This window comes from Megachile rotundata, chromosome 1 (assembly GCF_050947335.1).
Source record: "Megachile rotundata isolate GNS110a chromosome 1, iyMegRotu1, whole genome shotgun sequence".
In the NCBI taxonomy this organism is placed as follows: domain Eukaryota; kingdom Metazoa; phylum Arthropoda; class Insecta; order Hymenoptera; family Megachilidae; genus Megachile; species Megachile rotundata.
In genome coordinates this window covers 23,752,147-23,769,019 of record NC_134983.1, presented here as the reverse complement: position 1 = coordinate 23,769,019, position 16,873 = coordinate 23,752,147, and the positions used below count along the sequence as shown (strand labels likewise).

Here is a 16,873-nt window from a genome sequence, read left to right as displayed (position 1 = left end):
CCAAATAATTTAATCTATGCATGGACCACGGAACTGTACCGCTCGATCGGCTCGAAACGACTTGGACAACTCACGCGGACATATCACCCTCTCGTTATTACGAGATATCTACGGCCAGAGAGGGTGACTACGGGGATTCCGGTATATTGTCTATACCGAGCTTCGAATATGCTTTCTCGACAGTTCCTGCACGTTCGTGATTTTTATATTGTCACGATAATTAGATTGGCCTTTACGTTTCTTCTTTAAAATCGTTTGCAAAATTTCAATTTACAAATCATCAGATTTTCAAGTTCGCATTTATTTCCAAATTTATGTTAGTATCGAGTGGGTCGGTGAGTAATAAAATTGTGTTTAAAAGATCCCCCAATTAAAAGGCCAAACGATTCTACGTTTAAACGAATTAATATAATCAATTTATGTTTTACCCCCTCTGCTGAGAAGACCGGTTCTACCCTAATTTATCTCGTGAATAAATCAAGCAAGATTAAGCATGGTAAAAAATGCTTTTATTATTAATAAAAGAGCAATAAAACGAACGCGAACTAGTAGGTATTCCTTCGTTGCAATAATTCTTTCGAGTTACATTGGCAAAAAGAAATATCGCGCAACGGGGTGGTTTAATTTTCCGCGCAAAACGGCGATTTCTTGCGTTTTCGTAAGCGAGCCGCGTATCCGGTATGAGTTTTAAACGAACCGGCCCGTCGACGATTTGAATATTTCATGCTTATCAGCTATGCATCACGTACACTGTCGTACGCCTGGCGTGTATTTACAATAAGAGTATCAGCAGGAATCTTAAGTTTATTCCCACTTCGGCTGTATGTTTGTACGCAATAAGATACCGTTGATATTTCCCTCCTGTCTAACCCCTTCTTCTTCTTTTCTCTCCTTACAACCGATCCCGGAGGCAACACCAACCCTCGTTCCTTTTTATCTCCGCAAAGTTTCCACCCCATCAGGCTCACCCTCTTCCACCCCTCTGCACACCTCTTCCAGCCCGGTTCGGCCCGGCTTCGCTTTCCGCTACCGGCACCAACTACCCTCAACCCATTCCCTGGCAACCCCCTACCACCTACGAAGCGCCACGGCAGTCATGGCGGCAGTTACGGAATCAATAAAAGTGGTGCTCATGCGCCTCAACTGCCGTCGCTACTGCCGTCGACCACCACCACCACCGCCATCACCTCCCATACCCCCTGCACTGATCTTCCTTCCTTCCACGTCCCCGGCAACGCACACTTTGCCAGAATCCCAAGGAATACGGAAAACCAGTAAAAATTTCAATGTTATGGAATTATGTTTTCTTTCGACCTCTTTTTCTATTCAATTGCCAACTAAATTCCTAATCTTAATATTTTTTTCTTTTTGTGATAGTATTCATTTCAATGGACGGATAATATCCGTAATATAATTAAATATATCTGGAACATTATCAAGTGTTATGTAGGTTTCTAATAAAAGAATATACTCGGTTGGAATGTAGACTTCCTTTGCATAAGGACATACATAAACTTAATTTTACATTTCTATGTTTTTAAATTTTCAATTTTTCCAATTCTTACATTTGTAGATATCTCTATAATTAATATTAATTAAGATTTTAAATATATTAGATCTTCGGACGTCGAAATTCAGCAACTAGGTATACAGTAATTTAAAAATTCCAAAAAGGTAAAAATTTCAAATTTCGAGACTAGAAAATTGATTGACAAAGTGATAATCTGAGAACTATAATGGTGCAACAGATGAAACATCAAAATCCAGACCATCGAACTAATAAAAGTGATTATTTTAAATGGGAAAGACAGGTTAAATTTTTTCGCCATTTCTTGGGATTCTGGCGTATCGCGCGAGCGTTACCCCAACCCATTTGCCCTCGCGGACTACTCTCTTTCTCGATCCTACTCGCGATCTTCCCCTGTTCTTCTCTCCCTGTTCTACGTTTCCAAATGCCATACGCGCATACACACACGCTCGAACATCGTACCAACACTCTGTCGCCCGGGGACTTTGAATCGCGCCAACTTCTCGCTCCACGACCGTATCCATCCTTTCTGAAACTACAACTAAAACTATACACCAACTATCTTCCGTGTACCGGGTGTTCTGACGGCGATTCTTCTCTTTTTCTCTACGGGAGAATTTACTAGGAGGCAGAGGGATGTGGAACGCCAGTAAATTGTTGGAGAGTTACAGGGGAGCGTACTGAATTTTGATCGCGAGAGAGAGGTATATGGACCTCTAGATAGGAACGTTTTTGTTGCGGTCACGCGTGTTTCCTTGACCGGATACTTAATAATGCACTAATTGGTAGTTAGGAGCAGCTACGAATAAATATCGAAACTAGGAAACACCCGAGAAGTTGATGAACGAACTCGTCTCGAGTAATTTAGTCGAAACGATACGTTTATCTGTGAACCGTTTCTCTAATAGAGTCATAGTAGATAAGACAACCTTTCAAAGATTACGCGACCGCCTACGAGTGCGTCGAAAAAACAAAAAATATCACGAAAGCTATGGTGTCCTGGAAGCTACATTGAATATAACACACGTACGCGTTAACTTCATTAATCTCGTTAATCTGTTTCTGTGGTAGCAGCGTAATAACTGCAATCTCGTCGTTTCGTTGCTACTTTATATTTCCGTTATAATTTATTAACGGCGCTTTAAATAATCCGTGTTCGTATAACATTCTTCTCTTATTTATACCCATAGAATATAGTATCACCGTTCGGTCACAAAAACCCCGGGCAGCCCACATAAGAGTACGCTCGTTGAAAAAAGCCCATCCATTTTAAACGTCCTCCATTTTAAATATTTATTCATAATCGAGTGCCAGGGCAATCCGTATCGAGTGCAATTTCGACCAGCGCAGTTTTATCGATACCGTGGCTCGTGATAAACGGTCAAGATTATTTATATCGCTTATAAATATTTGTGTCGTATCCGGCAAAAATATCGCCGCGGATCTGATACAAAAAAATAAATAAAAAGCAAAAAAGGCAGCGTACACAGGCGCACGAAGAACGGGTCGGTGTTATCGCGGGAAAAGTTCATCTTCGGGCAAAAGCGATCGCGTTCGAATAAATCGGGCATCGAGCAATGTATCTTAAAAGACCATCTAGCCTAGCCGAACATTTTCCCGAATAAAATGTGAATAAAGCAGCGCGCAGCGACGGGAAATGGAAACGAGCCAGCGTAGAGACAGGAAGGGTCATAAATCGAGGCGGTATTTCGGCGAAATACAGTAACAACACGCAGGCTTGTTGGTTCGATCGTAGCGTGTGCGGTTGATCGAAGCGTACCACCGCTAATTTCGTGGGTATCTGATTAATTAACCGGTAGAGCGGCCGGGGACCAAAGGGGGCAGGTGATTAATCATTTTCTAACTGGTCCGACTGGTAAACAAGCAGTCGTGCAGCGGTCGGTTAGGTTTTCCCGTTCGCAGGATGGCGGATTTTCGAGGGGGTCGGGGGGAGACGACCAGTTACCCCCGGGCACCGTAATGCCGGAATAATGTTTCGCATAAACTGTGGCTAGCCGTGCGTGTATACAAGAGGCGGTCAACTACCGTGGACCTACGTTTTGACCAGACCGAAAACAATGCCCATCCGTTGTAACGCGTACGCACCTCGTTACAACCGCGTCACCCGTTATTACACGCGGAATCGATTGCTCGCACGTAGGATCCGTGTCGCGTTCGAGACTAGCCTGGACAACTATGTGTGCCATCGATAGCTTCGATTCGGCGACTATGCTTGAATGCCGAACGTGTCGAGCCACGATTAGACACGGCGAACCAGCATCCCTTCATTTCCGAGGTTTTGCGATTTTCAAGAATTTTTATGGGACGTCTAGAGAAATCCTTAGGCTTCATAGATTGATTATATGGAGACACTAGATCATATTCTAGGTACAAAGATCCTGGGGAATGTAAACCGAGACCTTATGGAGATTCTTAGGAAATTATAGAAAGAGGTTACAAGGACTCTAGAAAACATAAGAAATATTGTAGAGAAATTATTGGTTAATTCAATGAAAATTCTAGAGAATTTTTTTGTTGGCGATACTCAAGAAATGTCAGCAATTCGTTTAATTAACGTTCGCGATTTTAGACAAGGAGGTTTCGGGTCTCATTAATGGCGGCTTGTTACGCGCGTAATCTTTTTACCCCGGTATGTAATCAATTGTGACACGAAGCGTACTCCAGCTAATGGGGAATAATTTTCTCGCAGCTCTGGCTCGATGCAAATTTTCGAAGGCGATACGATCTTCGTTGACCGGTCCTCGGTCCTCGCAATTAGCGTTTAATTGAAAAATTTCTGTAATCAACGATGATATATCGGCTGGCAGGTACGATCTTTCTAGATCAAATCGTCTCCGTGCGGTTTACGAAGTCTCAAAATTGTCGCTTTCTTGTCCCGTCCCGAGATACGCCGCTAAGGGCTTCCGTCTCGCTCGGACACGCATCTGCGACGTCATGTTGCCGTAATTAACGACGACACTTTAATTTAGATAAGACCTGCTTCGCGACACTTAGCCTGGCATTATTGCAAAATACGATTATACAATTATTTGGACGAGTTCCGCGGATTCTTTTTAATTGGATCACGGGGAAGAAGCGTACGACAACTTTAACGATACCGCTATAATTATATACCGTTTTAAACTTATATATTGAATTATAAAAGTGCGAATGTTTCAACGAGAAGTCCATTGTAGGAATAATAACGGTGTCGTATTAATTTAATGTCAAAATGAATTTAACGGTGTTGAGAAATCCTGTATGGAATAAATAAATCAACAAAAATCCTCCGTGGTAAGAAATTGAGGGTTTAACAAATTTGTATAAATACTTGAACGAGCGTAACTTCGAATTGAAAGTAACAGCGTCGTTAGCGACTATCGTTGAAGAAACAGCTATTCAAAACGTCCTCAGGAGCAATTCGCCACCGACGTTACAAAATCTCTGTCTGAATGTACGCAAACGTTTACAGAGCTTTAAATTCGAGTTCGATCGAACAGAAAGAGGCGATATAGAATTAGTTAGCGAACGGTTAAACCGTGGAACGGGTATCAAAAACAATCTTCGAAAGGGTTGCTACGTTTTACAAGCGATCCAAAAGTTTGCCGTTGGTGGAAAGTGCAAAAGAATGCTTAGATCCGAGCAGGAAGAGGTAGGTCGAAACGGACGATCCTTTCACGTTGAATGGCTCGTACTCTCGAGGCGAAATAGGCCATAGCCGCAGCAACCAATGGGCAATGCAGCCGCACCGAAGTATAGTCGGCACGTGTCTGTGTAGAAGTTTGTACACGTTCCACGAGCGTGTTTAAACCGAGATACGTGCATGTAGCAAACTTTCGTGTGTGTATGGCGTGCGATATGGTGTTTTAACCTGTGGCTAAAGTCTTGGGGGTTTGCTGGCTGGAAGATCTGCCGGTAGCCGCGTGCCACCGTGGAAAAGGTCTATCCCATCCGAGGCGATAAACGCTCTTCTGTGTTGGCACAGCTAAAATCTCGGTTCCTACTTAGCTACGTGATTCATAAATAATGCAGACCACTCGTACCAACGCTACGAGTACTTGTTTCATTGCGACCGATGCGAGAGGGTGATCTGTTTAATGGATGTGGACGGACACGTCTTTGTCTCTTTTTATTCTTCTTTTTATTTACGAACTTTTTTATGACGTCGATGATCATTGTAAGTGTCTACGTGTTGCTTTGTATCCTTGGTTTTTGTTTCTGAACTTCCTCCAAAACCAGCTCGAAAGCATTTGATTAAAACGGTACCTGCAAATCCTTCAATATCATACTTTTCCGGAATCTGCATAATCAATCTGCTACTTTACTTCTGTGTCAAAGCGTAGATCGTTAATCATTTGCCAGGTTCTACACGAGAATCGACGTTGTCGATAGAGGGGTGATTAATGTGTCAAAGATACGAGTATGAGCTGGCGCCGTACAATCGTAGGAGATTTTTGAACAATTCAAAACGAGATAATTCATGCAACGTATTATCACGAAGGATGAAGTCAGCCTGACATAATTCAGTCGAACGATGTCCGATAACGCGTAGTTTCGCAACCGAGACGTCTTCTGGCGATCGTCGAGTATCATCTGCTTTTTAGCATCCGGAAATAAATCGAACGAATTATCGCGTGAAATACGAGGGAACGTATTAATCGTCCGTGGATGTGATTTACGCTGGAAATTCATTAGTAGCGCGAATCGCGGATAACCGGTTGACATTCTCGCGTTATCGTGTCGGTGAAATAAATTCTTATCAAGAACGGTCCGCATTATCTCACGCGATGTTAACGTCCTTACGTATAATAACGCCGGACTACTTTATCGCCGCTCGAAAAAACTTGAAACGTTTTATGCAAAATATAAAACACGTTCCAGTGATGATAAAGACCGAGTGTATTCTTCGACTTTTCCTTTAATACCCGAACTTCTCATCTGATAGCGGAGTTCTGAAACTCATTGCCTAATTTCCGGCAACCCTTCGCTAACGAACGCAAAATGTCTGGAGTGTAAAACGATTGGAGTGTGTTCAAAGCGATTATTTGACCTTTTCAAATTAAAAAATTTACTAATATTAAAAATAAAACGTAAGGTTATAATTATAAGTTGCTTCGAACGAATATGTTTCGAGCTTCTAAAAAAGTCTCCGAAGAAAAATAGTCAGGAAGTGCGTTCAAGGTCTCGTGACCCATAAGTCAAGAGCAGGGTGGCGGAAGAGTTGTAAATCAGTGTTTCGTGTTTCCCCTAAAAATCTCTCAAGGTCGGGAAAAAAAATCCGTCGTCCAAGAGGTAGATCTCGGGGCAGAGTTAAACCGAAAGGGTCACCGTGTCATTGTTCGCAAGCAGCAAGGTTAAAACATCGAACAAAAGGGCTACGCTACCCACGTAACGGCAATTTCCGTCCGTATTGTCGCAACCGTTTGTAATCTTCAGCCTTCGTGTCAGAATCCACGAAGCTCCGTTTTTTTTACAGCAATTTAAGCGGCCCGGCATTGACTTACACTTCGACGTTTTTACGATAGCCCCTTGGTCGACGGACACCCAGAAAGTCGGAAAAAGGTGCGAATAGACAAGGTCAACCGTTTAGTGTCCTGCGGTAATAAAACTACCATTCGGTTCGACTTTAAAGGACAGGGGAAAAGTCGTATCAGGAATTTTGATAAGATTGTTTTCCTGTCACACTACTTTGTTTTGTCCATACATTCTAATGGCTCTAATACATCTATATTGCAGAAAAGAAGTGAATGCTCAAATCTCCAGGGCCTCAATATCGATTATAACTGTAGGACTATTAGTACTTTGTGGAAGCTTGAACAAAAGTTTTCTTTTTGCCGTGCCATATAAAAATAAAGATTTGCATATTAGGGTTGAATGGCGTAGGAGTGAATTTTGGAGGGATTAAATGTTCGTGGAACCTGAACGTTCGATACACCCGTTACATGTACCAACACAGCGATGAACCTGTATCGAGGGACGGTCATGGTAGGATGCCACGAGATGTATAGGCAATCTTGCAAATGAGAATCGTGAGTAACGGCGGACATTAGCGCCCCCTGTACCACCTCTACTCGGGCCTGGCAAGAACCTACGTACGTATATATACGTTGAAAAGAGTATACGGTGTTTTAGGTGTACGTATAAAGAGAACTTCTCGATAACGGGTCGTCGTTGATAGTTTTTTACGCCGTCGCCACGATGGAGAGAGAGTGGTTTGCATAAGAAAGAACGTTCTACACCTTACGAGTTTGCCGTAGCAAGACTAATATGTCTGCCCTTCTTATCAGTCGATTCGCTCTTGTATTGTGCTGTTCTTGGACAAAAGAACATGGGCGGACGAACAGCTATAACCACCTCGAAATTACCTTACCACTTTACCGATACGTACAATCGTTCCGATTAATTCTCCTTTTTTTCTGATAAAATAAGCCGTTGAGTGGGATGAACTTCGAACTTGATTCACTATACTTTGCGTCGTGTTCAAAGTTCCGATAGAGTTATAAGGATGTGCAAAATTATACTTATGGTAACCCATTCTACAACCTAGGTTACATTGGCAGAGCAAGTGGTAGAATGACGTTTACAAGTTGATGAACGGGACTTGAGAAAAATGGCAGCTATGAAAGAGGAGGCTCCATGATTTATTTTTTCTATCGTTACATGTCATTGTACAAAAAATTACGGATGAATACATGAAAATCTTATTCAAGAACCTGCTGTAGAACCCTGCCATAAAGCGAGGAAACGTTTAAAGAGAAACCCTAAAACGTTTTCCAGTTCATCGTATTCCCATGCATGTTTTACCAGCTCGATGCGCGACCATTTTGCGATGTTCTCCCGCGTTCGTTCCTTTCAGCATACACCAGCAACGCGTGGAAGAGAATATCTGCCAATTATAGTGGTTGCCTTATAATTACTTCGCTGTCTCGCAATAAGACGGTCCCTGCGAAATGGTCGTTCTAGATCAGCCGCAACAAGACTCGGCATACACACGGTCCGTTTAATGGGAGCATGCTTCTGGAATAACGTACTATTACGTGGGTGTTACAAGGTTCTACGTGAACGTAGGTGTAACGTTACATTCACTGCATGTCTGGTTACTTCTTATCTTCAGTTTCTTGTTCGTGTAATTCTGCGCTGGACACCTTGGCTCTTTTTGGATGAGACAGTTTTGATATGTTTCTTATTTCGTTTGGCGAAATAATTAGGCAATTCGTGATGCAATATTCGTGTGTATGTATCGTGCATGGTGCTGAGTATGTTGGGATTCTGTAGAGAAAATGGTTAAGAAAGGAGACTGTTGCGAGTTGTGAAGATATAATTATAGCAAATTTTGTTAGGAAGTTTTCAAAAGCAAATAATGCTTAGTTTACAAACATTTCATTCTTTTAGCACCAAACGATATATCGTTGTTAGCACTTGTACATAAGTGAGGAATTTAAAAACAGAATATTTACGCAATTCGAAATGGAACGTATCACGAAATAAAAGAATGAATGAATTTTGCAAGCGTTGTTAAAAACGATATACAGCTGCTCGGTACTAAAGTGCTCAATTATTAAAAAGTGATTATAACTTGTATTTCTATCTTTTTTAGGAAGAATAAAATTGCGTGTTAAGTTACATTATAAGACATTAGCACGCATGTAACTCGTGAAAATTTTTCGCTACCACAGTTTCTAACTAACAAATAATTACAACTGACCGTCCAACTTACAACTAATTACGCGATAGTTACTAACAGTTGCAAACAACAACAAAAAGCCTTTCAAGAGCGTGGCGTTGGATAATAATGATAGAAACAAAAAGGGGGAAGGAAACGAGGTTGTAATGCGAAAACAGTGCACAGTGAAACACCCTGAAAGTTTGTCGTCTAAACAAATTTTAATATGAACGTGCCATTAAACACGAACGAGAGGAAGAGAGAAACATGTAAAATTTTGTAAATGTATCTCGGTCGACGCGACAACCTTCACCATATTCCCGTTTACGCCAGGAATAAACTTGGGTTCAAAAGTAAAAAAGAAAAGAGTAGCGCAGTCCCGTTTCTTATTTAATTACAAGGCTTTACGGTAATTACGGCAAAGGTGAAAATTGGCTGGCAAAAATTATACTATAAAGATCCTATTAAATTAATTTGTTATAATAACGAAGCCGTAGACCGTAAACAAAATGGCTGCGTGAAAAAGTTTCGCGGCTACGATGTTAATACATAATCGGATATTAAGAAGTATAGAGTTAATGTGTACGGTAATTAATTCATAATTGGGCTCATCTTGCAAGAGGCTGTCGCGCAATCTTAATTCAATCTATCGCCATTTGTGGCGCCTCGTTACCGTCTCCCCTCCTTTTATCTTTCCTTCGTGCACAACGCTCGTCATGTCAATCTTCCCTTTTCATTTTTTCCTTCTACAACGCGTATCCGCTGTTCTCGATATAATAACAATTTCGAGTCATCCTTCTTGACGGCAATAAAAATTCAGCTCGTAAATATCTTGCTAATAAGCTACGTGACGCGCATCGAAAAACACTCAGCGGCTACCGTTCACGCTAATTGCACGCTTCCCTTTTTTGCTAAAATCGAACCAGTCACCAAGTACCGCGATCACCTTCGCATATAGGATGTCCGAAACTATAAATCACGATTATGATCAAAAAATTTGCAAGTTATAATGAAATACGTGTTTACTGTCATTGTGGATCATTTACATTTCACAGAAAAATTTTTCAGTTCTAATTGACTCTTGTTTGCAATTTTGGATAACAAAGAAATAATGTTCCCTTAGGAATTCGGAAATTAACAATCGACAGAATAAAACATTAATTTATTTTTACATTCTTTCCTAAAATAATCGCGTCGTCTTTATTTTTCAACCGATTGCTCTTACAGGTAGCTTTTATAATAATTTTTACGCTATGTGATAAATGTGAAGCTAATTATTAGTTCATTCACATTCATCAACTGTAGAGAAATTATTAATTAAATCGAGTTATCGTGTTACACCCTATTTTTGTACTCGTAAAGTCGTTGTCGCATAATTTCGCTTGTCGCGCGATCGATACAATGTTACAAGCGACCGGTCATTAATGATCAATAAATAAAGATATATACGTCGTTGTTATTGGCAATTAAAAATTATCAAGTACATATTCTTCCGACATTTATGATTTGCCGGCTCGCATAACAAGGACACGTTACGATCCAGAATTGAATTCTTTGCGTTTTCATTTGAACGGTGTCGAATACAAATGACTGTGGCGCGGTATTAACGAAACCCGTTTCCACGGAATATCGATCTCGATTTCTACATATTTTATATAAATCGCGCGACGTGAATCGTTAATTTAAAACGCGTCACGCAATGAACAGAATGACTTTCGGTGCGTGCGCTGCTATTAAAATCGAGCGGTGGCCACGATCTCGTAAATCAACCGCTAGTAGGCGTAATTGCCAAGCTCGAAAATAATTTCGATTCGATTTCCATTCTTCTTCGGCTGGTCAACCGTTCGTTTTCGTATCGTATGCGGAAGGTTTCACCGACTTCCGATAGATGCCGACACGGTTACTGGCTATAGATGAACACAGACGCTCGCACCGAACATTCCATACCTCTAAAATTATCCACATCGTGTGCCATTTTATCTCGTCGACTTCCACTTTGTTGTGGAAACGACTATAAACGAGTTGTACAGAATGGTTACTTTATCTGCGAAGTTTTACCAATTAGATGCATTTGGATTCGATGAGCGGAAACGTAGAGCAAGAGCATTCGTTCGCGCTCGTTTCGTGGAAATTGAACAAAGGTGTTTCATCAAACGAGCACATCTTTGTTTGGATGGAAGATTCGAATATTCGGTATGGCTAATTGGATCGTGATTCAGCAACCGTTCTATTAGCGTCCTTATTAGGACTGTTAAAGCTATTCGTTCAAATTGGGCAGATCCGAGCAGGCACCTTAAAATATAAGAATGCTCGGCTACGCTCGAATTTTTCCGAAGTAGGAAGTGAGCATTCGATCTGTCTAAATGCGTCATAGGTTCCCAAACTGACTCATTGCTGATTGCCCAATATTCTTTTATGTATTTGATGATATTTGCTGATACTACGCTTCAAGGGAGTAACCAACGAAGCTATCGACATTTGGATTTCATATCATCACGAAATAATCGTGAACTATGAAATTGATCAACTATTACGAAATGAATGATATTTCAATAGAGATAATTTTCCTAGTGATCGATCGGCATAGTAGTTTCGTATAAGTCCGAAGGTCAGGTATGACTCGGGTCAGAAATACTGGAGATCGTTATTTGCAGTCCATTAAGAGCAGGAGGTCTTTAGTGGGCGCAGGGATTCCAGGGAGCCGTGCAACCTGGTCCGAGTCAGTTGGTTCAATCGTACGGGCAATCTTTACGCGCAATTCACGGCAGAAAAAGAAAAAAGGGGGTCGGGGTAAGAGGGATAGGTGGGTAGACAGGAAAGGAACGAAGGCGATGATCTTTCTCCTTCATTTTGCTCTCCTCGGCTGGCTCACTTATACGCGTCGGTCCCGGCTATCTATCCCTTCCGCGATTCTCGTTTGTAAGGTATTCTAGTTCGTTTTCTCTTTTGTCCTCGTTCCACGGTAGACGAGCCACGGCAAAGCCAGGGAGTGGTTGTCCTCCCACGGTCTCTCCTCGGCTACGAGTTTTCGTTCGGTTAGCAGGAGTCGGCGGGCGCCCATTGCCCGTCACTATCCCCAGTTTCCGCGCCATTTCTCCGTAACGCGCGCCATTTCCTCCCTTCTCTCCTACCCTTGTCCCTTTCCTACCTAACCGTTCCTGCCGCTCTCGCTCTTTCTATTTCTCTTTGTCCTCCCTCGCTGTTTGTTCTTTATTTCGGCTGTTTGGCAAATACCACCTCCCATCGCCACCCGACAGACCTTACCACCCTTTTCCACGACCCTGGCAACAATTTTTGAGATACATCCCGCGACCATCGCGGATTTCCTCTTTCGTAAGCGGCACTTGGACTGGAGTCGATGCTTCAGCGAGGATTGCGCCGTTATCGATTCGTTAAAGGCTCCGCGTTTCGTGGATTGCGTCTCGAACGGTGTAATCCTCGCAACCGTTGCTTCTGTGGTCCAGAAAGGCCCGGAGCTCAAATCGACACCTCTATTAACTTCTTAATTCAATCTTCAATACGTATTCGTAAATTTTCAGAACTAAATCGTATGTTTGATACGAATTTTCGTCTACGTCTGTGTATATAACAGATTCTTATAGCAACATGTGTAAACCACGTGACCAACGCACAGATGATCAACTCGAATGTACAATGTCCAGACGCCCACGTAGCATCGATGAATCAGTATCAATTCGAACAAATTTGGGTTCAACTCATTACCGTGTGCAAATTTTATAAACCACAAGAGTATTACCTGAACGAGGCATCCGTGGCAAGTGCCCGTTTGCCGGTCGCTGACGGCGATACCGGTCCAGAGAGTAGAATTTGCGGTCGTAAGAAAACGAACGATGCTTCGAATAAGACCGGAGGTAACGGAAATGGGACAGATATATTCGTTATGCGAAATGTTGCTCTGGAAGCGACGCTTCCTGAGCGATTTTTTCATCCCAAAGGCGGCGAACGACGTTCCCGTGTTCATGATTTTAATCAACGTGTCGGATCAACTCGTGGCGCCCATCGTGCCCACGGACTATAATTTTGCGGTAAACGGTGCGACCGCCGGCTTAAGAACAGGGAACCGCCGCGACGAAGCGGCATTCTACCCTCGTATACGCCCATTTTAAATACGATTATGCCTGCTGGTATCGGCTTGTTCTTTATATAGAAACGGCATCGTTGAACGTTTGCTGTTCGGACAAGCTTGAAAATCGGTTGATACGGTTAGCCTCGTTCGGCACTACCTCGCTGTGTACCTTGCTGTAGGTACGGTCTCCTGGATCCCTTGGCAAATTTTTTGTTTTCTTTTTTATTCGACCTATCTCTAGTTCTCACACTTTTACAGTTGATATTTATTTTCGTGCCAGTAATTTGCGGTGACATAGTGGTCATTCGAACGATGTCTAATGTTTTGAAAGTAGGGAACAGTCAATCCATTGCGTCGTTTTCTATTTTTTATTCGTTAACAATCTCGAATGCAATAACTCGTATGAAGTGCACTCGTAGAATATAAAAGCAAGAAAGTCAAAGGAATAGGGTCAATCGTTTTTCAAAGGTTGTATACTTTAAATTCGCAGACTCGCGTCGCGGCAAACGGCGAAAAGTAACGAGTGAAATATTATTCGGCGGATTGTTCGTTGGTATTTATTCGGTACGATTCATCTGGCAGTAGTCCAAGTCTTTCGTCGACCTAGGTCACCCTCTGTATATGTCGAGGTAGCGTTGACAGGAGCGGCAATAAAAATAAATATCAGAACAGTCTCCTGAACCGACGACGAACCAGAGAAGGGTGGACGGTCCTAGCTGACGTGGCACGTCGTCGCTCGTCGATAGATACGAAGACCCCGAGGGCGTCCGGCTTCCGGTCGGTGAAATGGCTTTCCTCTTCTTCTCTTTCGTTTGCTTTTTCGAGCGACGAGTGGCCGTCGAGGCGTTTCCTATCCTTTCCCGATAAGTTCACGAAAAGAGGATGCGGCACGATGGGTATTGAATTAACGATCCCAGAGTCAATGTGTTAACAGTCGTCTCTCTTTCACTTCTTTGATGAACTGCAGATAGCTTTATTTTTGAGGTTATGTAAATTGGTTAGATTATTTAAATTTGAAGTTTTGCCTTAAAGTTAGTTTGTTAATGCAGTTGGTCGGAAAAATATAATTTAACTGAGATGTAGACACTATCGTTGACTACTGCTACGTAGCAAGTGAAGTGTTGTGCTAAATGTTTATTGTGACCAACCGGGGAATTTAATTTATTATAAGCGATGAATATGTGGCGAGTATTCAGAAATATTGGTGGTACGCTGGAGGAGAAAATTTAACAGCTAGGGGATTAGTAATTTGGAGGTGTGTTCGAATCAAGAGAATCCCCCGTCCGCGACGTAAGAAATGCAATTTTGGCGCGGAGTCCTCGCGTGGCGCAGATGTTCCGCAGAATCTCGTTGCACGATCGTCCCAGGAGTACAACGACTGCGGTTTACGAAATAGTGCAGGATCATAAGGAGAATTAGGCGTCTAAAGTTGCAAGGCACGTAGCTTCGTAACGACGTCTCGAAAGGTTCGTGATTTTACCGAACTGCCGAAACATTCTACAAAAGTATCGTACGAGAAAAAAAGGAAAATATACGAATTTCTCCGTAACGTTAATATCATCGGGCGAAAAGAATTTCAATTCATCCTGCGTTTCTTCCCTTGGATATCGATACTTATTCTGCGCGAACAAAACGATCCAGGAACAAAAAATTTGTGGTCGAAAGTTTAAGATCGATTTTGCTAATCTAACTTTTTGTAATTAAACATCTCGGGTGCCGTGCCAAGAAGATAACGAAACCGTGGTATGTGTTATCGCGCCTTACCATTTTCCGAGTTTAATTAATTTCGCGTGGCACGCTCGCGATTCTCCATCGAGCACTCTCTTCCTCTTTTACCACCATAACCGCACAGGGTTGCTCCAAATTAACTGTCGCGTAAATAACGGCCCGCATATGACCCGTGAACATCCGCGATATATTTCAAAGACTTTAAAAAAAAGATTGCATTCGAAGCGGAACCGGCCTTCCTGCATCCGGCGGATCCTTAATTCGTCAGTGAAATGTGTTAGATGTACATTTGATAGTATTTTAAGAATTCTAAAAGGAGGTACACTGCTTGACGCGAATTTGGACCAATCAAACTAGATGCTTTTCATTCTTAGTTGCTGTTTTGAGAAGCTTGATTTTTAAGGAAATGTAAAATTTCAAGTTTGATGATGTTTTATGATCGGACGATAATAGTTATTCTTGCAGTTTTTATGTATTGTTGATCTCTTCATAGACGATGCTTTTAAGGATAAAAAAGAAATTGTCTGATTCTTTTGCACGCAGAGTGGCAGCACCGTCGCTCCGGTGTTCTAAGCCGCCAGCATTTGCTGAACTATTTTATTTTATAATCAAAAATAGCAGAGTGACCATTCCAAAAAATCTCAAAAAATATTTTTCAAAGAGAAAAATGTGTCCTCTACAAGTTTAGTTTTTAAATTACGTCGACAAATTGTGCACCATCGTTTTTGATCAAACTTTCACCTCGTTCGATATAAATTCGATGAATATTTAAAAGGTGATTACGTGGAGTATAATATTACATTTTTGCTGAAAGTTGATGAAAAGTTTATTGAAAATCGTTCCCACGATACGGTCGATTTTTAATACAAAATTTCGTCGAACCAGTTCCCGGCATCCACGCGGCATCGAATCGTTTGTTGCGAGAATAAAAGAAGAAGAGGGGAAGGCCTCCATGAAAAAAGGTCCCACTTTAGGCCTCGTAAGCGACCAACAGGTCGGCCTTGAATGGTCAACTGTACTCCGAGTCGAGCCTCCCATAACCATCATGGCTGGTGCTAAAGCTTCTCCATCAACCTCTTCTATATTACTAATATTATTCTGGTTGGTTATGTAACAAGTTAAACGATAGAAAGAGATTCTGACAGATACACGCGTAATCGAATTGTCGGACTGGCTCGTACCTGTGATATCTTCATAATCCTAACGTTTAGAGGTGCTCACCCTGCAACGAAAGCAAGATGAAGGAAACGAAGAAATATTGCCCGCTTCGTTGCACAAATAATAAACTCGACTATTAGGAGGAGAAAGAAATTCTCGATGAAAAGAATCGGACAACGATAGTTCTGCTGAATGATGAGATCTTTATGCAGGAAGGTGTCACATATTTTGCTGAGAAAATTTCTATTCTTTTTTTATAATGCTGTAATATTTTATTTAGTCGGTACACTAAATCAGATGACATTCGAAAACAATAGTTTTAATATTAACCTGTGTAACTTTTAGTAAACAATCACTGTAGAATTTGTATACTGTCAGCAAGTGTGATACGATATTTTTAGAAGGATGAAGGTAATGAAAGAGGGATAAATTTTTCTTCGGTACTTAAACTATTTTATTTCGATGTTGATTCAAGTAAACCAATCATCAGAAGCCCTTTGTGCTACGATACGAGAAACATGGAACGTTTCAGAAGTCCTCCACAATGTTAGATCTTGATAGCAGTTAGATTAATAGCTTTGCTATTGAATGGCTATACTGGATTGGAGATGAAGATATGCACACAGGTGCACTCATTATCTCGGACCAGTATTTAATGTACCTGAAATGGCAACGACGTGACCGTGATCAAAGATTATTACTCCATGCT

The 16,873-nt window shown here is 41.7% G+C and overlaps 2 protein-coding genes across 10 annotated transcripts in view; one reads left to right on the top strand and one right to left on the bottom strand.

The window, feature by feature from the left end:
* LOC143264619 (uncharacterized) overlaps positions 1-16,873 on the top strand; it is a 392,045-nt gene that overhangs the window by 332,717 nt on the left and 42,455 nt on the right. The window lies entirely within an intron of this gene.
* Positions 1-16,873, bottom strand: part of LOC105664357 (uncharacterized) — a 79,148-nt gene that overhangs the window by 30,786 nt on the left and 31,489 nt on the right. The window contains exon 3 of one of the 9 annotated variants that reach the window (XR_013038447.1): positions 9,140-16,825. The exons of the other annotated variants lie outside the window; for them this stretch is intronic. The gene's annotated coding sequence lies outside the window, so the exon portion shown is untranslated. Of the gene's footprint in view, positions 1-9,139; positions 16,826-16,873 lie in introns of those variants that run through there. 9 annotated transcript variants of the gene reach the window in all.